Source organism: Procambarus clarkii, chromosome 29 (assembly GCF_040958095.1).
Source record: "Procambarus clarkii isolate CNS0578487 chromosome 29, FALCON_Pclarkii_2.0, whole genome shotgun sequence".
Classification (NCBI taxonomy): domain Eukaryota; kingdom Metazoa; phylum Arthropoda; class Malacostraca; order Decapoda; family Cambaridae; genus Procambarus; species Procambarus clarkii.
Genome location: NC_091178.1, coordinates 12503551 through 12525404, shown reverse-complemented (window position 1 = coordinate 12525404; position 21854 = coordinate 12503551). Strand labels below are relative to the sequence as shown.

The following is a 21854-nucleotide window of genomic DNA, read 5'->3' as shown; positions in this document are numbered from 1 at the left end:
CCTAGCGGTAACAGCACCCCACGCCGGGGATTTTTTATTTGCTGTGCCCAATGCAGCCCTGGGAACTCGCCTCAGTCATGACGCTCTCCGCATTGGAGGTGCCCTTCGTCTTGCCGCCCCCATCCTCACCGAACATAGGTGCATCTGTGGAACTGCGATGGCAGACCAATATGGTCGTCATGGTCTGGTATGTCGTAAATCACAGGGTAAAATTGCAAGACATGAAGAAGTCAACGACATCATCAAGAGGAGCCTCGCCACAGCCCGTGCCCGGCACAAAGAGAACCACACTTATCCAGACCTAACGACCCTCAGAAGCGCCCTGATGCGGTCACCTTGCTACCTTGGAAGGATGGTAAGCAAGTGTTATGGGACTACACGTGCGCTGCCACACTGGCCAGTACCTACCTCCACTACAGCACACATGAAAGCGGTGGTGCTGCTTCTTTCAGGGAATCGCAGAAAATTATTAAATACAGAGGTCTAGCACACTGCTACAGCTTTGTTCCGATCGGCTCGGAGACCCTCGGTTCGTGGGGAAAATGTGCATTGAAGTTCCTGAAGGAATTGGGGGACAAATTGATCAGCGCTACAAAAGACCAGAGAGCAAAAAGTTTCTTGTTCCAGCGCCTCAGTGTTGCAATTCAGAGGGGAAATGCCTGTTGCGTCTTGGGCACTAGTCCAACTTCAGAGGAATTCGAAGAAGTGTTTGACTTGCAACAATGATCGAACCCGTCTGTGACATTCATCAATGTTTCCCATTGTTGTGTTCTTCAAGAGATCCATAACCTTTAAGCACCTTTTTGCATTATTATTTTTGTATCAACCCATGTATATCTTGTAACCATCAAATGCATAATAAAGCACAAAAAATATTCAAGGAAGGGGGTGGTAGGAGAAAAGCACACAGAAACTGTATTGGAGGGGATCTAAACATTCCCTCTAATGCGTTATGCGTGGTTTCCTCCGAGGCTATGGGTCCCCCTTCTTCCAGCTAGAGGTGGTACTCCCTTCCTATTTTATTAAAAAAAAAAAAAAAAAAAAAAAAAAAAAAAAAATATATATATATATATATATATATATATATATATATATATATATATATATATATATATATATATATATATATATATATATATATATATATATATGTTGCAACCCATTCTCGCAAATTCGTAAGGGTATCTATTATGTTAAGTATGTCACCTATGCACATATTTAATAACTCAATATTGACTTATTAAATTTGCGAGAACGGGTTGCTATATATATATCTGGAGGGGGCAAAAGTTCCAAATACAGGAATATTTCATTCTTCAAACTGCTATTTTTTTACCATTAGTTTAAACAGACTTTTTCACATTTAAATATTTTCGTTTAGAATAGCGACCCGAATAAAAGCAAATTAAAAACATGAGCAATAAATTATTACATATATTTTTATCAGAGAGAGACAGCCGGCTCATAAACGAGGCTGTGTGTGTGTTTCCCCTGACCTCGGGGGACCTGCCATTAATTTAACTATGTTTATCATGCACATAATTAACACGGGAATCGGGTGTGAAAATGTCCGTAGTGGTGTTTAAGCTGACGAGGCTTGGGTAGGGGTGTCCCACGGCCCTCTGACGGCGGGGTAGTTGACCTGTGGCCAGCTGACAGGTCCCTCCTGTGGCCAGCTGAGAGGTCTTCCTGTGGCCAGCTGACAGGTCCCTCCTGTGGCCAGCTGAGAGGTCCTCCTGTGGCCAGCTGGTAGGTCTTCCTGTGACCAGCTGAGAGGTCTTCCTGTGGCCAGCTGAGAGGTCTTTCAGTGGCCAGCTGAGAGGTCCTCCTGTGGCCAGCTGAGAGGTCCTCCTGTGGCCAGCTGAGAGGTCCTCCTGTGGCCAGCTGAGAGGTCCTCCTGTGGCCAGCTGAGAGGTCTCCCTGTGGCCAGCTGAGAGGTCCTCCTGTGGCCAGCTGAGAGGTCCTCCTGTGGCCAGCTGAGAGGTCCTCCTGTGGCCAGCTGAGAGGTTCCCTTGTGGCCAGCTGAGAGGTCCTCCTGTGGCCAGCTGAGAAGTCCTCCTGTGCTTCGTTATCGATGATGTGATATGATGTATAGATATCTCCGGGCGTTTGCACTCGCACACGCACGCATGAACTCGGGCAGAGGCAAGGAGAGACACACAGACGCTCACTCAAACACACTCACTCAAACACGCACACTCAAACACACATGGTTCATAACAGCAAACAAACGGAATGCGATAAGAATTGACGTGGTTGAGGCAGGCTTTCCGGAAACTACACACGTATTGGTGATCACACTTAACACGGAAAAGGACAAGCAAATCAGATTTCAGCAAGTTCGTCCTTTGGGTTCAGACCCTTTGAGTCACCCTGTATATATGACACGAGCCCAATTGGCTTAGATTCTTATGTTACAAGTCGCTTGGAGGGTTGAAAGGCGACTCCGAGGTTGTGTAACTCGTCCTCCACAAGTACAACTTGGCAAGTATGACTTAGCAAGTACAACTATGCGAGTACGGCCTAGTACTCGCGTACAATTACGAAATTACAATCACTGGCAGGTAAGTACACAAATGTGAATGTACACTTTCACTTTCCATAATACACACACACACACACACACACACACACACACACACACACACACACACACACACACACACACACACACACACACACACACATACACACACACACAGTCTTCAGGAATATGTGTAAGGAATCGTTCAGAATCATTGTATACCACATACGTAAGACCAATCCTGGAGTGGCGGGACCAAAGAGCCAAAGCTCAACCCCACGCAAGCACAACTAGGTGAGTACACACACACACACACACACACACACACACACACACACACACACACACACACACACACACACACACACACACACATACATCAAGACGATCAATGATGCAGTGGTCACGGTACTATGTACGTTTAGGGGTGATCCTAGACGTCGTGTGTTCGAATCCTGGCCGGGGTCAAAGAGAGTTCTTAGTGATTATATATATATAAATATAATTTGTAATCAAATATATTATTTGTAAAGATTCATATTCCTTGATGGAGAACTGCACTTAGAAGCAATAAACCTGAATTATTTCATTATCGAGATTAAATGCTCATTCTGTATTGCGCAAGAAAGATTTGTATTGTTTTTATCGATGAAAGAATGGGGGGGGGGCGGGTCAGGAAGGGGGACGGGAGGAGGAGGAGGGGGGATTATGATTTAGGATTGAGAGGGGGGGGGTAAGGATGGAGTGTAGGAGCACTTGTTAAGGGGTGAAATTACGGGGAGGGGGGAGTACAATAGGGGAGGGATAAGAGGGTATAATAAGTGAGGGGGAGAAGGTGGGGGTGGAAGAGTGGGAGGGGCGATGGGAGGATATGCAAGGGGGTTAAATGTAAACAATTATTCTATCCCGTGCTTGTCTGTTTCTCTGTCACACAGAAACGTAGCAAACATAATGTGACGCATATCGACACATGTCCATTCACCCACATACCCACGTGCCCACATACACCCAACTATAAACCTACGCTCCCACATGCTCCTACCGCAAACATGGACCCACGCCGGGGGTGGGAGTGGGGTGGGGAGGGGAGGATGGGGGTCAAATAATCACCACTTCCCCCGGTACCTGGACGTATTTAACATCAACAATGTCCGTAAGTAATTACTTGATGAATTATGAACAGGAGTAATTAATTCGAGAGTGTATTCTTATAGGCGTCTCCAGCCTGACTCGACTCACAAATGGTCAATTATCCCCCTGCTATATACACTAATGGCAACCTCTCCCCCTTTCTGTGCAATTGATGCAATGTTGAGTGCACTAACCTGTCCTCATGCACAATTAGTAGCGGTGGGGTTTTGTTGCAGCGATAAATTTTCACTGGCTGGTGTTGTGTTGAATAAGGAGGTGGATTTCTTGTTTCTAACGGCGAAGCTTCTGTTTGGCTTCTGGAGGTATCGACGTTTAGTGCCTGTAGAGCAAGGTAGGATGTGGAAGCAATCGTTTCAAGTTCCTGCAAGAGAAGTCGCCGTTTGGGGGAGCAAGGCCCAATACGGGATCAGTTGCAGTAAGATTGTGGTGGGTGGTTGTGGAAGCAGTAGTGTGTAGACAGCGGGACAAGCCAGGGTGGTGAGGATTGAAACTACGTTCAGTCCGACGTTTCCTAGAACAAAACTGTATTTCAATTCCAGCAAGCATGGTCGGGGTCTCGAACTCGACAAGTCTAATTCCAGAAAGACTGCTTCAGTTCGGGAGGAATCACGTCCACCACCACGACCACCGTCACCAGCACCACCACGACCACCACGACCACCACGACCACCACGACCACCACTTCCACCCCCACCACCAGCACCAACCCGCAGCAGAAGCGCGCCCAAGAGCCTCACGCATCATAACTAAGACTGAGACAGACATGGGGTGGCCTCCCCCACACACACCCCCACCCACCCATCCCATCGCCAGAGTTTAGCTCAGAAGAGCTGCCTCAGCAACACCGGCATTACCCCAAGTCTGCAGACGCGCCACTCCTTATTCCAACACACAATCCGATAACGTTAATTGAAAAAGTTGGAGGTAAATTATTTTACGTGGGATTAGACGCTGGTTCTCTTTTAATTTCCCAGGGCAGCGAAAATATGGATTAAGGAGTCAGCAAAAATTGTATCTGTCAATAGCGTTGTTGTGGAGTTTGTCTGATTCATTGAACTGAATAGACGGGGAGAGGAGGGAGGGAGGAGGAGGATCTGGGGAAGGAGGAGGCGTAGCTGAGGAAGGAGGAGGAGGAGGAGGAGGAGAAAGGAAACGAAGAGGGTGAGGAGGAAATAGGGAAGGAGACAGAGAAGGAAATAGGAAAAGAGGAGGAAATAGGGAAGGAGACAGAGAAGGAAATAGGAAAAGAGGAGGAAGAGGTGGAGGAAAATAAATAAGTAGGAAGAATTAGGCTAATTAAGTAGCAAGAATAAATAAAATGGTGAAAATGAAGAGTAGGAAATGGGTGGGAGGGAAGGATTGAGAAATGACTAGGATGAAAAGGAAGTGATTGGAAAAGGAATAGTAGGAGAGGGGTGGGGAGGGTAGGTGAGGGGAGAGAGATGCAAGGGGAAGGAAGGAAGGAAGGAAGGAAGGAAGGAAGGAAGGAAGGAAGGAAGGAAGGAAGGAAGGAAGGAAGGAAGGAAGGAAGAGGGGAAAGGGGGGGGATGGGGTGGTAGCGGAAGCTTCTTGAGGTGTTCATTACGTTAATCGGAGGTTGAGAGCCTTGTTTGCTGGTGGCCATTGTTTGTGCTGCTGCCGACCGCTGCGTCGATATCTGTTACTTCTCCTGCGAGAGTCTCTCTCTCTCTCTCTCTCTCTCTCTCTCTCTCTCTCTCTCTCTCTCTCTCTCTCTCTCTCTCTCTCTCTCTCTCTACAAAAATCTCCAGGATACGCTTGTGAGTACCTTAGTATGCACAATTACACATATTTTACATCTTGCATATGGTTGATATTATGGGAAGTGTATAAGGGTGTGATGTTGCCCCTTCACTTGGGATGTTATATCTCCACCTGTTATACTATCTCTGCACCTGTGGTAATATGTGTGCATCTGTGATGTTATCCCTACACCTGTGGTTGTGTTTCTTCACCTTTGGTGATATCCCTGCACCTGTGGAGATATCCCTGCACCTGTGGTGTTAGGTCTGCACCTGTGGTAAGGTCGTCCTGGGGGTCAAGTGGGGAAGGAGTGCTGTCGTCGTGGTCGTCCTGGTGAGGAGAGTTCTGCTATCATTTGTGGGAGAAAAGTGTCTGGGGGTCGAGACTGGGGGGAAGATGGTGATCATTTACCCCCTCTCACCCCCCACACACAAGCACAAGCGCTCGCGCGGGCACGCACACACACACACACACACACACACACACACACACACACACACACACACACACACACACACACACACACACACACACACACACACACACATAAAACATCAGTATTCAGAGACTCAAGTGCGTCAAGAAGGGTTCTGAACCAGTCAGCATGATCAATGTTTATCGTAGCTTTATCATCCTTTACCATCGCTTTATCATCCTTTACCATCACTTTATCATCCTGTCTTTCTGTTCACGGTTCCAGATGCCTGCCTGAACGGGCGGTGTCTGGGAGTGTTACAAAGACGGCTTCACTTGCTAAGAGGGCGACCATTAACATGCAAACCGTCTTGGAGCGAAGTCTGGTCGTTTTTGCACTAGGGAGGAGTTTCATTAACATCTGTGGGAATATGCTTCAGTATCTTGAAATTCATGGTTGTGTTGGAGTGTGTAGGAGAGAGAGTCGGGTCACCCACATCGCGTGGCGGTGTAATTGACAGTAGAGTAACGGGAGTTTTGTCTTTTGTAACAGCTGTGTAATCTCTTTGAATTTCCCCTTCGAAATATCTACACGTTACAAGAGTATCTCTCGTCCAAGTTGAGTCGTGGATAGAGTAGAGACTTGTACTCTACAATTCGTCTGGGATGTGGCCATATTGTACACATTATGATTCGACAATACTCGTTTTCCGGTTGGTAAAATCGCTTGAATTGTTAAGTTAGCTTTGGCTAGGCCGTGTTAGACTGGGTTAGGTTAGATTTATTTAGGTCAGTTCGCAAGTTATCGTGTGAAATGTAATGCTTTCCTACAACAGGAGTTTGGTGAAGGAGATGGAGGGGGGATGTAAGAAGAGGAGGAGGAGGAGGGGAGAGTTGGCGCAGAAAGGGGAGAGAGGGAAGAAGTAGTTAGAGAGAGATAGGAGGAAATGAAGGAAATGAAGTGTCAGCCCAACTTTGGTTGGGCTGACACAGTCACTGTGCAGAGTGACAGCGAGAGCCAGAACTAGCCATAAGAGAGAGAGAGAGAGACAGAGAGAGAGAGAGAGAGAGAGACAGAGAGAGAGAGAGAGAGAGAGAGAGAGAGAGAGAGAGAGAGAGAGACAGAGACAGAGACAGAGACAGAGAGAGAGAGAGAGAGAGAGAGAGAGAGAGAGAGAGAGAGAGAGAGAGAGAGAGAGACAGAAACAAAGAGCTAACTAATGTGTGTCGACAAACGGACTGGCGGAAGGTTAAAATTGGGTAGAGAGTGAATTAAAAGTTGTGGGCTCATTTACCCCAAGGTCCCGGGAGTCCCGGTCCACATTAATTATCCAGCCTGATGTGTCCTGGCCTCCGATTAATTCCAACTTTCACTGTAATGGACATGCAATATAGCTTAAGAGTGATTATCCTCCTCGGCTGAAAAGGCTTAATTCCGCGGTTTCTTCTTGTTTAAATCGCTTTCACAAAATCCATTATGAGAGGAGATTTGGCGTGTATGGACCGGGTAATCCTGTGGTGTTTATTGTGTGTGTGTGTGTGTGTGTGTGTGTGTGTGTGTGTGTGTGTGTGTGTGTGTGTGTGTGTGTGTGTGGGTGTGTGTGTGTGTGGGTGTGTGTGTGTGTCTGTCTGTCTAAACTACTACTACTATTACTACATCTAATAAGTTTAAATGTTATATTATTAAGTTAGGCAATAAGAGCCTGGTATATAATCCATTGATAAATTTAGTAAGTGTAGAGATTGTTGACAATCGCTCCCTTAATAGACAGGCTCAACATATTGCGAATAATGCGTTACGTAAATTGCATATCTGTGGACCAACAATGATCACAGTCTTGGAATTTGGAATTCATATCCACGGTTTAGCACATGTGCTTCACGAGACTATAGATGCTTGATAGGAAGTCAACTGTATGTATAACTCCCCTACATCTCGTGTGGTCACATTTGAGTACACAAGAACAGTAGCTAGTGTGTGTGTGTGTGTGTGTGTGTGTGTGTGTGTGTGTGTGTGTGTGTGTGTGTGTGTGTGTGTGTGTGTGTGTATTCACCTATTTGTGCTTGCAGGATCGAGCATTGACTCCTGGATCTCGCCTTTCTAGCCATCGGTTGTTTACAGCAATGACCCCCTGTCCCATTTCCCTATCATACCTAGTTTTAAAATTATGAATAGAGTTTGCTTCCACAATCTGTTCCTTAAGTGCATTCCATTTGAAGTGTGTGTGTGTGTGTGTGTGTGTGTGTGTGTGTGTGTGTGTGTGTGTGTGTGTGTGTGTGTGTGTGTGTGTGTGTGTGTGTACTCACTTATTTGTGCTTACGGGGCTTGAGCTTTGGCTCTTGTGTGTGTGTGTGTGTGTGTGTGTGTGTGTGTGTGTGTGTGTGTGTGTGTGTGTGTGTGTGTGTGTACTCACTTATTTGTGCTTACGGGGCTTGAGCTTTGGCTCTTGTGTGTGTGTGTGTGTGTGTGTGTGTGTACTCACCTAATTGTGCTTGCGGGGGTTGAGCTCTGGCTCTTTGGTCCCGCCGAACCAAAAATACAATTTTTGTATTGTTGTATTTGTATTGTTTGTGTGTGTGTGTGTGTGTGTGTGTGTGTGTGTGTGTGTGTGTGTGTGTGTGTGTGTGTGTGTGTGTGTGTTGTGTGTGTGTGTTTTACGATGCCTCGCTACGGGTCTCTGCCTCAGGAACAAACTGCTAAATTTGCGTTTGCCCGAAACGCTGTACGTATTAGTTGCTTTAGGCAAGTATACAAAATTATATAAGGGGATTGTTAGAGTTGAAAAAGAAGAAATGTTCACAATGAAGATTAATAGATCAAGAGGGCAAGGATAGAAAGTTGAGAAACAGGTGACCCATAGAGAAAGGTAAACAGTTTTCTTTTAACGTAAGTGTAGTTGGGAAAAAATAGAATAAACTAAATGAGAGGTTTTAGAAGCGAACTCCCATCAAAATCTAAAAAGCAGGTATGATAGAGCAATAGGTCCGGAGTCATTGCATTAGACAACCAGCATCTAGAACAGCGGAGTTCAAGAGTTCACTCGATCTTGCAGGAACAGATAAGTGAGTACACACACACACACACACACACACATTATGTGATTATTAGGAAGCATTAGGAAGTGATGTGGTGGAGGCTGACTCCATACACAGTTTCAAGTGTAGATATGATAGAGCCCAGTAGGCTCAGGAACCTGTACACCTGTTGATTGACGGTTGAGAGGCGGGACCAAAGAGCCAGAGCTCAACCCCCGCAAGCACAACTGGGTAAGTACACACGCGGCCGCGGGCGCACCGAAAGCAGTCACACTCCGTAGTCAATACTGAAGGCGCTCTCCTCTCGGGTTCAGGACTGCAAGTTCCTCCTCCTCCAGTACCCTGGGCACGTGAGACGCTTCCACACAATCGCTGTTTGCAACTCAAGACAATTGATATCATACGTTCCTGTCTTGCGCCGGAGTCCTGATGCTTGGTTCCCCTTCCATATCCGTCTGCCCAACTCCTCACCCCCTTCCCTCTTACCCCTCCCTCTTACCCCTCCTTCTTACCCCTCCTTCTTACCCCTATCTCTTAAGTTTCAAACGGTCTCGTTTCATGCAGGTCGGCGTTCAATCCCCGACCGTCCACCAAGTGATTGGGAATCATTCTTTTCCCTCGTCCCATCCCAAATCCTTATCCTGACCCAGTGCTATATAGTCGTAATGACTTGACACTTTCTCCTGATAATTCCCTCCCTCACTCACTCTTTTCCCCTCTCCTGGGAAGTCAGTTGTGAAGGGGGTGAGAGGGGGTGACTTGGTGAAAGGGGGTGCGTGGGGGAGGGGGGTGTGAGAGGTGTGCTCCGTGCGTGTCCCCATGTAATGTGCAATAATGCAGGCCGCGTACCGTGCAACCATCACCTCCATCAATCACGTCTTATAGTGGAATCAATACTCCTTCGATATAGCCACAGGGACAGGAAGAGGGAAAGATGGAAGATTTGGAGAAGGTTTTGACACTTTTGAACGCAACATAAACCTCGCTTAATACGTATGTATGTTGACCAAACCACACACACTAGAAGGTGAAGGGACGTCGACGTTTCGGCCCGTCCTGGACCATTCTCAAGTCACAATCGACTTGAGAATGGTCCTGGACGGACCGAAACGTCGTCGTCCCTTCATCTTCTAGTGTGTGGTCTGGTCAACATTCTCCAGCCACGTTATTATGATTCATCGCCTGAATATGTATGTATGTATGTATGTATGTATGTATGTATGTATGTATGTATGTATGTATGTATGTATGTATGTATGTATGTGTGTATATATAAACCAAATTTTCCTGAAATATTATATTTAAAAACTTATGAATTGATAAAGCATTGCATTATATAAGATTTTTTTTGTAAATTAGTTAGTTTTAACTCATTTATTGCTGCCTCGAATTGGTATAAATTATTGCTGCCTCGAATAGGCCAAATTAAGGCCTTTTGCAGCTTCCTAAATTGCTTAAGTGATTTTAGGTAGCAAGAGCTACTTAAAAATACCTAAGATATAGCAGCACGAGACACTGGACTTGAAGGTATAAATGGACTGCTTCTCAGGTTCCTAAGGGGGAACAACCACATTCTCCATCGCCATTCAGGGAACACATTGATGTCTTGGTTGATGATCAAAAGTTACATGACATATATACGCCGTACTGGTAGACTTGTTTGGTGTTCCTTGACAATTTCCGTCCTTGATTTGTCAGTATTACTCTTACTTCAGCATAAAAAAATTGTTGATTAAGTGTATTTGTGACAAGGGAGTCACTGGATTTTTGTATTGTTGAAATATATTGTCATAAGGTGTAATTTATTGCCTAAAAACTGTATGTATATTTTGTGTGTAGTGTTTGTGATATTTGTCGTTATACTTCCTCTTTTCTCAGTCCTAGGTAGTTCAGAGTCAGTGTTTGCATAATTTTAAGGACTGCTGTTCACTGAACAAATCCACAAGGGCCGTGACGAGGATTCGAACCTGCGTCCAAGAGCATCCCAGATGCTGCCTTAATCGACTGAGGTCTGCTGTTCACTACTTTATTTGTGGGCATTATAATGTTTAAATGATTTGGATGAATAATACTAATAGTCTTTGAACTCCAAACCACTTGGACTGGTCGGTACAGCGACGGTCTGAGTTCTTACAAGTCGACGTTCGATCCCCAACAGTCCAAGTGATTAGGCACCATTCCTTCCCTCCGTCCTATCCCAAATGTTATATAGTTATAATGGCTCAGCGCTTTCTTCTGATAATTGCCTTACCTTAGTAGTTGAGCATCAATAATTTATTGCTGAGTCAGGGCACTAAAGGAGAACAAACCTTTAATAATTCTCGGTGTTACGCCAGAGTTGAGAGAAAATATTACTTTATTGCTCCTGTTGACATCTTGAAGAAAGTCGGCTCTGAATGTTAGTTCTTTGAATTTATATTCGGTGTTTTTGTGGTATCCGACCAAGCGCAAACAATAACTTAGTTATTTAGGAGCGGCTGCTAACTTTGCAAAGATGAGTGTGCTTGTGATTAATTTGTGATTATAAGACAAACGAAATCCAATTAGAAATAACCTTAAAACGCCTTCTGAAGAACAAATCCACAAGGGCCGTGACGGGGATTCGAACCTGCGTCCGGGAGCAACCCAACATCGCCTTCTGAAGGTTGTATGTAACGCTCTATAAACTGAGTATTGATGCTGGACATTGTTGATTTCTGGTCCATGGTCGTAGCCTTCCTGGTCTACCTGATTATTCGTCACTACTAGAAACCGTGGAGCAAGGTTCATGTTGTATATGAGAACCGACTCGACAAGACTCGTCATATAGCATGAAGATGAACAAGCTATATGGTGATACGTACATTCATGTGCTAACACGAATGTTGAAGTGTGTGCTGATGTAGTGCAAATAACTTCCGATGTAGAAGTTGCCATTAAACTAGTACCTTGTATGTGTTCTACATCTGGGAGAACCAGCACGTCGTCTTGTGCCGCTGCTGTTGAGCATTAATATATATGTGTTGTTATCTTGAGATCTTGAGGTTATCTTGAGATTATCTTGACATTGTTGCACATTTCTAAACTTCCAACTTGCATTTTAAGTTTAGCTAATATAAATACTACGTAGAGTATTGTGAATATACAAAACTAAATATCGTTTTGTGAACAAAATTGGGTTAAATAATTTAATCCCATTTCACCTTTCTCCATGGAGGGAAATGTAAGATTGAACATTTTAATACAAATAGTAAGTTTAATACAAAACTTACTTATATTTAGTGTAGAATGTGTTGCATATGGCCTTTGTGGTTGAGTTGGTCAATGTGGAGCTTATCTGAAGTAGCCTACGGTGTGGGGAGAGTAGCGGACTGTGAAGGCTACTACCATTGTAGCCTCTGTGTTGACTGTTGTGGTGGTAGTGATGGTGGTAGTAGTGATGGTGGTAGTAGTGATGGTGGTGGTAGTGGTGGTGGTGGCGGTGGGTGGGAATGCTTTCTGCTTGTGTTGGAGTGATGGGGGTTGGTCTCTGAGGATGAGGGAATATAATGATTAATGGGCATCTTCATGGCCTAGGGTGTGCCTGGACCCACCCACCTACTCCGCCCGGAAAAGGATGAATTGACAAATTAATCCTTATAGAGAGGGAGAAAGAGGGGGGGGGGGGACATGGGAGGGAGGTCCGGCCGTCTTGCTGACCTGTTCATCGCCATGCATACCATGAATATCAAGGGTTTGCAACAAATTGCTTTTAATTAATTCTCCATTACTCCCCGCCTTCCCGAGGGATTTCCAGCTCAGTGCAACTCATTATTTGCCTATCACAGCCGCCGTAGAATTCAATTAATTACTTTTAATTGTCTTAATTAAATTGCAAGTAATTACGCTGGGAACAATTGGAGAGAGTTAATCAGTTTGGATCCCACGGGAGACACGGCGTTGGTAACAAGGCGACTCGCGCCCAAACCTGACACATTTAAGCTGCATTTTCGTCCGCGGGGCTCCCGGCCCCCCTCCCCCCCCCCCCCGAGTTTGCTTACACGGGGCTCCTTGCTGATTGGTCCGCCACCACCCGCACGCCCGGGGCCCCCAGCCAATCGTCGACCTGGGGACCGTCCCCGGGCCTTACTTAAACTAGGAGATTTTGGTCTGAATTTCGAAGTTCCGTTGCGCTTACAGTCTGTTCTTGTATTAAGACGGTGGCAGGTAGCGAAGGAGGGAGGGAGAGAGAGAGGGAGAGTGAGGAGGGAGGGAAAGAGGGAGGGAAGGATAGTAAGGGAGGGGATAGTAAGGGAGGGAAGACTTCATTAGTTAGTGCAGGTTGGTTCTAGCGCAGTCGTGCGCCCTTCAGGGGCTCAGGATAGACCACCAACTTAATTAATTCACCCTGTCAGGATTACCCGTTACTCGCTCCGGTGAACCCTCCCTCCCCATCACCCTCCCTCCCTCCCTCCCATCACCCTCCCTCCCTCCCTCTCCTCCATCCCCAACATCCTCCAACTCTCCTAAACGCACCTTACCTCCTCCCCTTTCCTCCTCATCGCTCTGCACCCCCTCCCCTATCCTCTTTCCTACCTTACAGCTTGCCCCTTCCCCAACACTTCTCCTTCCCTTCCTCCCTCCCTCCCTCCCTCCCTCAAGGCCCGTCCTGAAACCCTCTCCCCCTCCCTCCTTCTCTCCTACACTGTCACTCCTCTTTATGTCCTATTTATCCTCGTTTCATTATCTTTCAAATCTCTCTCTCATCCTTCTCTCGGTCTCATGCCTCTCGGTCTCATACCTCTCGGTCTCATGCCTCTCGGTCTCATGCCTCTCGGTCTCATGCCTCTCGGTCTCCTCATTCTCAACATTTGCTCCATCCTCCTTATCATTCCTCACTCCCAAACTTGCCGCCCATTCTCCTCTTTATTTTTCCTCTTTTAAACCTTCTCCTCTTCCTTATTTCCAGCTCCTTATCCTCCTCCTCCTCCTCCTCCTCTTTCTCATTCCACCTAATTCCTCCGCATTCCACCTCATTTATCCACCCCTACTCATTCCACCTCCTCCTCCTCCTCCTCCTCATTCCTCCTCTCCCTCATTCCTCCTCCCCTCCTCCTCATTCCTCCTCCTCCCCCCTCATTCCTCCCCCCCCCTCCCCTCCGCGACTTCCGCGCCAGTAGCCCTTCACTCCGGCCCCTCGCGTCTGTGAGTGTCAACACAATCACAATGACACTCGCATCACAATCACATTACTCGTGATTAGCATACTGATTGGAACTCTGCTAATCTGCGTTGGGTTAACCAAGGCGTGTTGATCTAATACCTTCCTGAGGCTCCCTATTTTTTCTTTTAATTTTCAGCTGAGGAGGGATTGGGGGGGAGGGAGGGGGGGAGGAGGGAGAGAAGAGGGGGAAAGAAGGAGGGGGATGGAGGAAGAAAGGAGAGAGAAGGAAGGAAGGAAGGAATGAAGGAAGGAGGGAAGGAGGGAAGGAAGAGAGGGGAAAGGGAGGGAAGAAGGGAGGGAAGCGAGGGAAGGAAGAAAGGTAGGTGAGAAAGAAGGGGAAAGAAGGGGAAAGGAAGGGGAGGGGAAAGAGAAGGTAGGTGACGTAAGAAAGAACGAAGGAAACTTCATTCTTTTCTTTCACAGACTCAACACGTTGTCGACGGATTCGAATGCGAATTTACTGGACAAAAACACACACACAAAAAGAAAGACACAATGATTAGAAAATCTCTTCCTTTCGACCTGCCCAAAAAAAAAAAAAAAGATTGTTTAAAGCCTCCATGTGCTGAAATTTTGGGAAAATGGCGGAGGGAGAAATTCTTAGCTGCGAAAGTTGGAAACTGTTTTATTCATCAGGTTTTCCACGGCTGCAGATTAGTAAAAAATATACTATAATTAGATTTACATAATTATTCTTTGATTTTGTCTCCGGTGTTTCCCGTGCAAGAAGGGCGCAAGCGGTGTTGGTGGGTTGGGGGTGGGGGGGAGAAAGGGGAGTCCTTGGAGGGGAGAGGGGGAGTGGAGGAATGGGGGGAGTGTAGGATGGGGGGGGGTGGAGGATGGGGGAGTGAAGGATAAGGGGGGAACAATCGAAGTGGGGTGGGGGATGGGGGGGGATGGGGGGGGTTATCGGGTTTAAATGAATGCAGCCGCATGAGTTTGGAAACGCATTTGGCTGGGACGCAAGGTAGTATAGTACGCATTTTGTACGCACTATCGGGTGGACGCACTATCGGGTGGATGCACTAACGGGTGGACGCACTACCGGGTGGACGCACTACTTGAATGACCGTCATGTCTGGCATGACTCGCGAGTCTAGAGCAAGGCACGGACGGGTAAATGTTTACAATGTATGTAAACTAGAAACAGGCGAACCATGGGGAAAGGTGGAAGACCGACGGCACCAAAGTCGGGGACCAAGAGCTGAAATTCAACCCCTCAAGCACAAATACCCAATCACAAGCAGTCGAACACACACACACAAAGTTAGAAAAGGGTGGTGAGAGAAATGAGCTATGAGGAAATATTACTAGAACTGAATCTTACAACAATGGAAGACGGATGAGTTAGGGGGAGACATGATCACGACCTACAAAATTCTCAGAGGAATTGATAGCGGGTAGATAAAGATGAACTAGGTATAAAAGAGCCCAGTAGGCTCAGAAATCTGTACACCAGTTGATTGACAGTTGAGAGGCGGGACCAAAGAGCCAGAGCTCAATCCCCGCAAGCACAACTAGGTGAGTATAACTAGGTGAGTACAAACCCAACATTCTTGTGGAGCGAGCGTTCTCAACTTAGCCATTTGCATAATATACTTTTTTTCACCGAATTCATATTGGCTAATCAATTTAGGCCAAAAAAGTGGATTCAGCAAATTAAGTGAACTAAGTTAATGAATTCCCCGGTGAATACAGAGACTCACGCTATTAACTCGACCGGGAAGAAAGTGCAGATATTAGGATGGCTTAAGGGAGCACAAGAAATTTCCATCTCTAATCAACAAGTAATTACATAGAAATAATTGTCCTTAACAATAATAGTTCCTAGTTTTTCAGGAACATCAAATCTCAGATTGCTTCTCAGACATCTTTAAGTCAAGGCATTATGATTTATATTCCTAAGTCGTGGACGTTAATGTCTAAATCCGTAATAGAACGACGAAAATTAAATTAAACAGAATTTGCCTATTGGGGAGAGAAAAAAAAAAGGTTGTATTGTCAACCCGGACTGGACATAAAAGGCGGCTCCGGGCTACGCGCTGAATATATTATTAGATTATGACTGGAACAAAGACCGAGTAATGACATTTCCAGTTATAGAGAAGCAAATTTACTCCTGGACTTTAGGACCCGAGCGATGGAGCTACGTCCGGCACACCACCGACCACAAACCACCCTACAACCACTGCCACAACCACCACACAACCACGTCACAACCAGCAGACAACCAACCCACAACCACCGCACAATAATTCGCCAATAACGCTGAAAAGGACAAAACATTGAATTTTCCACAGAAATCATTTCGGCGGGTGAAGGGCGACGTCTGTCCCGTTTGTGGTGAGGGGCGGGCAACCGGTCCATAGGATATTGTGTCACTGAGGGCTTGGTGATTAGGGTGGACTAGGTGCTGAGGGATTGGTGATTAGGGTGGACTAGGTGCTGAGAGCTTGGTGATTAGGGTGGACTTGGTGCTGAGGGCTTGGTGGTAAAGGTGAGTGTTAGGTGGTAAGGGTGAGGACACGGTAGTGAAGAGAGAGAGAGGGTTGTGATAAGAGGTTTCCGCAAGTACTGTATAACATCCCCTCGGCCACCGCCAGCCGCCGCCCCTTTCTCACCCTCCGCCAGGTAGATGACCCTCCCCGCCCTCTACCAGGTAGATGACCCTCCCCATGCTCTACCAGGTAGATGACCCTCCCCATGCTCTACCAGGTAGATGACCCTCCCCGCCCTCTAGACAACAGCGCTTGCGCGTGTGTAAAATTTTATTTTACACCTTTATTAGCGGCGTCCAAACGCTAATAGCTCCATTCTGCAGATACAAATAGTAAATACACACACACACATATACTCACTGGAAACCCGAATCAGAGGTAGAGAGTGAGAACCGAAAACCCTACAAGGAGAGGAGAGAAAAATATGGGGGGAGAACAACTAGTGGAAATTATGGAAACCAAATTCTTGGGACAATATGTAGAAGACTAAAGCAAGAAAAAGATAATAAGGTACACATTGCCTCCAGGACCTGATCTTCACCAAGAATGAGGCAGACATCGTGAATCTGGAGCACGAATTCCTTCTAGAAGCCAATGACTCTTGTGTTCTGCTCTTTGAATTCAGAGTAAGGACTTTTCCCCTGACCCCCTTAAAAATCTAGGGGGTCAGGGAAAGGACAGTAGACCGCAGAAAAAAATAAATTACAACACATTATCTGGGGAAATGTGCTATTGGAGAAATCAATTAGGGGAGAAACAGTCCTGGAAATGATGAATCAATTCAAACACAGAATCAGAGATACATATCAACAGTAAAGATAAAAGGCTTGAGGGACTATAACAACCCATGGATCAGCAGACAGTACCAAGAAGATAAAAGGAAAAGCAATGAAAGAACAGGGGGAAAACAGAGGACAGCAGAGACAGGATTATTTGCAATTCAGCAAAGAAGAAATGCATAAACATAAGAAGAATATCAGAAAACTATGAAAATAACAATGCATCCAAAGCAAGCAAGCAAACAAATAAGCAAAAACAGTTACTACACATCAATGTATGTATACACATGCACGTTTAATTTGTTACAGTTCCCTTCTATTCTTACGCTGAAAAAATACTTTCGAATAATATCTCTGTGGCTCGTCTGTTTCTGAAGTTTCCATGTCATTTTGTTCCATTAGTGTTCACTGTGAACATTTCCCCTTTTTCAACTCTAGCTTTCTCTGTATATCTCCATACCGCGTCCATTCCATTTCTAGGACGTTTTCGTTGCAAACCTCTGTATGATGGGGGTGACATACTTCAGGCCTGGTCTCACGTACGTGGCGTACAGTTAACTGAAAATCTCGTTATTGAGGTTCCTGAATGATGCTTCAATTTCTGCCAGTATAAAGTATGATGGTGATGTTATATATATGTGCCTCTGGAGTTAGGTTTGGTTTAATGTACACTCCGAGGTCTCTTTCTCTAGTCGTTTCAGGGAACGTAATTTCCCTTAATTGTGAACTGTTTTTCGGTCTGTTCCCATGTTCATCACCTTACACTTGCTGGTCTTTAAGTCCAGTAACCATTTCTCGGACCAATTCTGCAGCTTGTCCGAGTCATTCTGGAGAACTTAATTCTTCTTCTGTCTCGACTCTTCTCATTAATTTTGTATCATCTGCAAACATCAACACGTAGGACTCGACCCCGTAGTTAGGTCATTAACATAAATGAAAAAGAATGTGGGGTCCCAGAATCTATACTTTCAGTACTCCGCTTCTTATCCTGTAGTATCCTTGTTAGGAGGCGGTCGGCCGAGTGGACAGCACACTGGACTTGTGATCATGTGGTCCTGGGTTCGATCCCAGGCGCCGGCAAGAAACAATGGGCAGAGTTTCTTTCACCCTATGCCCCTGTTACCTAGCAGTAAAATAGGTATCTGGGTGTTAGTCAGCTGTCACGGGCTGCTTCCTGGGGGTGGAGGCCTGGTCGAGGACCGGGCCGCGGGGACACTAAAAAGACCCGAAATCATCTCAAGATAACCTCAAGATAGCCTACGTCAGATCGAGTTCTCTCCCCTCACTGTGATTCTTTGACTCTTGTCTGTTAGGTACTGTCACCCATGTTAGGTACTGTCACCCATGTTAGGTACTGTCACCCATGTTAGGTACTGTCACCCATGTTAGGTACTGTCAGCCCACTTCCTCTCACACCTTCCTCTTTCTTTCTAGTTTGTAACCTCTTGCGTGGAACCGTGGCAAAGGTTTTTTGGTGCAGTCCATAAATACGCAATCTGGTCACTCTTGTCCAGTCTTATTTTCCTTATTTTTCATGGAACTCCAGTAGGATCAGGTGGCATCATGTGTCTTCTCTGAAGCCGTACGCACCTAGTTGTTCTCACCTAGTTATGCTTGCGAGGGGTTGAGCTTTGACTCTTCGGTCCCGCCTCTCAACTGTCAGTCAACTGGTGAACAGAATCCTGAGCCTACTGGGCTATATCATTTCTACATTTGAAACTGTGTATAAAATCAGCCTCCACCACATTACTGCCTAATGCATTCCACCTGTTAACTACTCTGACACTGACAAAATTCTTTCTAATGTCACTATGGCAAAATTTAGGTACTAAGTTTCCACCTGTGTCCCCTTGTTCGTGTACCAACGGTACTCAATGTTGGTATTCATTTACATCGCTGAGTTTCTCTAGGTGTTTAACTGGTCTAATCGTTCTTATTCTTGCAAGTGGTTTATTACGAGTGGAGGAAATTATATAATAAGCTAGACGAAGAGAAGGGAACTATCAGGGGGGAAAGCGCCAAACCAATACGACTATATAGCACTTGGAAGGGGTCAGGATAAAGATTTGGGATGGGATGGGGGTGAAAGGAATGGTGCCCAACTACTTGGATGGTCGGGGATTGAACGCCGACCTGCATGAAACGAGACCGTTGCTCTACCGTCCGGGCAAAGTGGTTGGACAAAGGGAAATTGTAAATTTATAATCAGGAGTCATTGCAGTTGATGACCCGTTTGCTGACACAAACAGGTTAGTCCCAATACGCAAAGGTATACACACAAGCGCGCACGCGTACGCACTCACAAAGTCGGACAGAGATTAGGGGTGAAAGTCGGCCTCAAAACTCCTCACTGCCTCGACACACTTAACGCTCTCTCTCTCTCTCTCTCTCTCTCTCTCTCTCTCTCTCTCTCTCTCTCTCTCTCTCTCTCTCTCTCTCTCTCTCTCTCTCTCTCTCTCTCTCTCTCTCTCTATACCAACCACTTGGATTGGACGGTAGAACGACGGTCTCGCTTTATGCAGGTCGGCGTTCAATCCCCGAACGTCCAAGTTGTTGGGTTCCCCCCGTCCCACCCCAAATCCTTATCCTGGCCCCTCCCCAGTTCTATATAGTCGTAAAGACTTGGCGCTTTTTACTTGATAATCACCTCACCTACCTCTCTCTCTCTCTCTCTCTCTCTCTCTCTCTCTCTCTCTCTCTCTCTCTCTCTCTCTCTCTCTCTCTCTCTCTCTCTCTCTCTCTCTCTCTCTCTCTCTCTCTCTCTCGTCCTGGTCTTCGCTACACTGGCGTCTCCCTCACCCGACGACAAACTCCCCCTCTCCACCTCCTCGTTTTATCATGGTAATCCCCTACGGCTTACTGACCATATGATCACGTTATTTTGCTCTGCCCGCCGTCTGCTTCGCTGCTCCCCCGCTCGTCAGCCCTGAATGTTGACGAGGGGCGCCTGGCTCCTGTACGTCTAGGGGCGCCTGGTTCCTGTACGTCTAGGGCGTCTGGTTCCTGTACGTCTAGGGCGCCTGGCTCCTGTACGTCTAGGGGCGTCTGGCTCCTGTACGTCTAAGGCGTCTGGCTCCTGTACGTCTAGGACGTCTGGCTCCTGTACGTCTAGGGGCGACTGGCTCCTGTACGTCTAGAGCGCCTGGCTCCTGTACGTCTAGGGCACCTGGCTCCTGTACGTCTAGAACGTCTGGATCATGAATGTCTAGGGCGCATCAGGGACTATATAGTTACTACCAGAATATTCAGCCTGTAAACTCTGTGAGGAACCTTTAAAACATACACTTGAACACTAAGTTACTGAACAGGAATCTGTAAGAATGTAGATCTTCTGAACCACTGAACAATCCAACATATAACTGTTCAATTTCATCAGATATATTGGAAAACATCCTGAACGATTCATTCCAAAATGTGGCCATATTTTTAAATTTAAATTTTGCCCCGAGAGGCGAGTTTATTGGGCAGCGTCACTCATCCTGTGAGTGGACACACCGCCATAGCAGCATGTACAACACTCCCCAATAGGAAGAAAACCCGCTGGGTTGTTCATCCTGTCACTTGTACCCAGACACAACTGGGACTTGTTTAACTGTCTCAAGTGAACAGCTCCTCAAACAAGAAGATTAACATCTATGAATCCTTAAAAGCTTAAGGGTTGATAGATGTTAATCCTATATTTTTTTTTAATCCATCCTTTTCGTGTGTGGTAGTGAAGAGTAAAAAGCTGCATTTATCCATTCGTAATTCAAAACGTGTATAGTGTCTAAGGTAGTAGTTTGTAAGCTTAGGATATAATATCTTAAGTCTACAATTTAGACCAATTGGATGAGCCTCAGCCCTGTTTGGTAGTGACCATGTGAGGTATGGTCACTGTCCTGTGTGCCAGTGACCATGGACAGGTATATATAAAGCTTGGACCGGCTTCAGGTGAATCGTCCAGACTTCCTGTGGATTCAGTGGAATCCACAGGACCCGTATGACTTATAAATCCACATCGAGGTTACAGGGGGTAAAGTGTGCGGTTAGGAGGAAGGAGGAGTACCCTGATTGCTGATTCGAGTCACCTTAGGGCTCTAATTGACTTCATCGTAACAAGTTAGTGTGATTTCCTTTATATCGCTAGCAGTGCTTAGGTACTTAGACACGATAAGAAGCATGTCCCCCCAATCGTAACATGTATAGCAAAACCCACAGTCAAGTTTATATCGAAACACTAATACATTAGTTATTTTTTTTGGTAATAATGTGAGTGCTTTTTAAAATGAGTATTATCGTTGTCCTGTGTTTCATCAATGAGCGGTAGAAGTCATCAATGATGAGTCGAGTTTCCAAAAGATTTGTTCAACTAGAAATGTGTATTACATTATATCTTATTTATAATATATAATACGATATCTTTTGACATTCATGAATTGGTTTTCCTTCGTGTAATATATGACCCGGTTGGGGCTCCTGCATCACAATCATAAGTTACTTCATTATATCACTTTATTAATAGATACACT

At 45.9% G+C, this 21854-nt stretch overlaps 1 protein-coding gene across 1 annotated transcript in view; it reads right to left on the bottom strand.

Moving 5' to 3' along the window:
* fuss (SKI family transcriptional corepressor fussel) overlaps positions 1–21854 on the bottom strand; it is a 46778-nt gene that overhangs the window by 10710 nt on the left and 14214 nt on the right. The gene's annotated exons all lie outside the window — the stretch shown is intronic.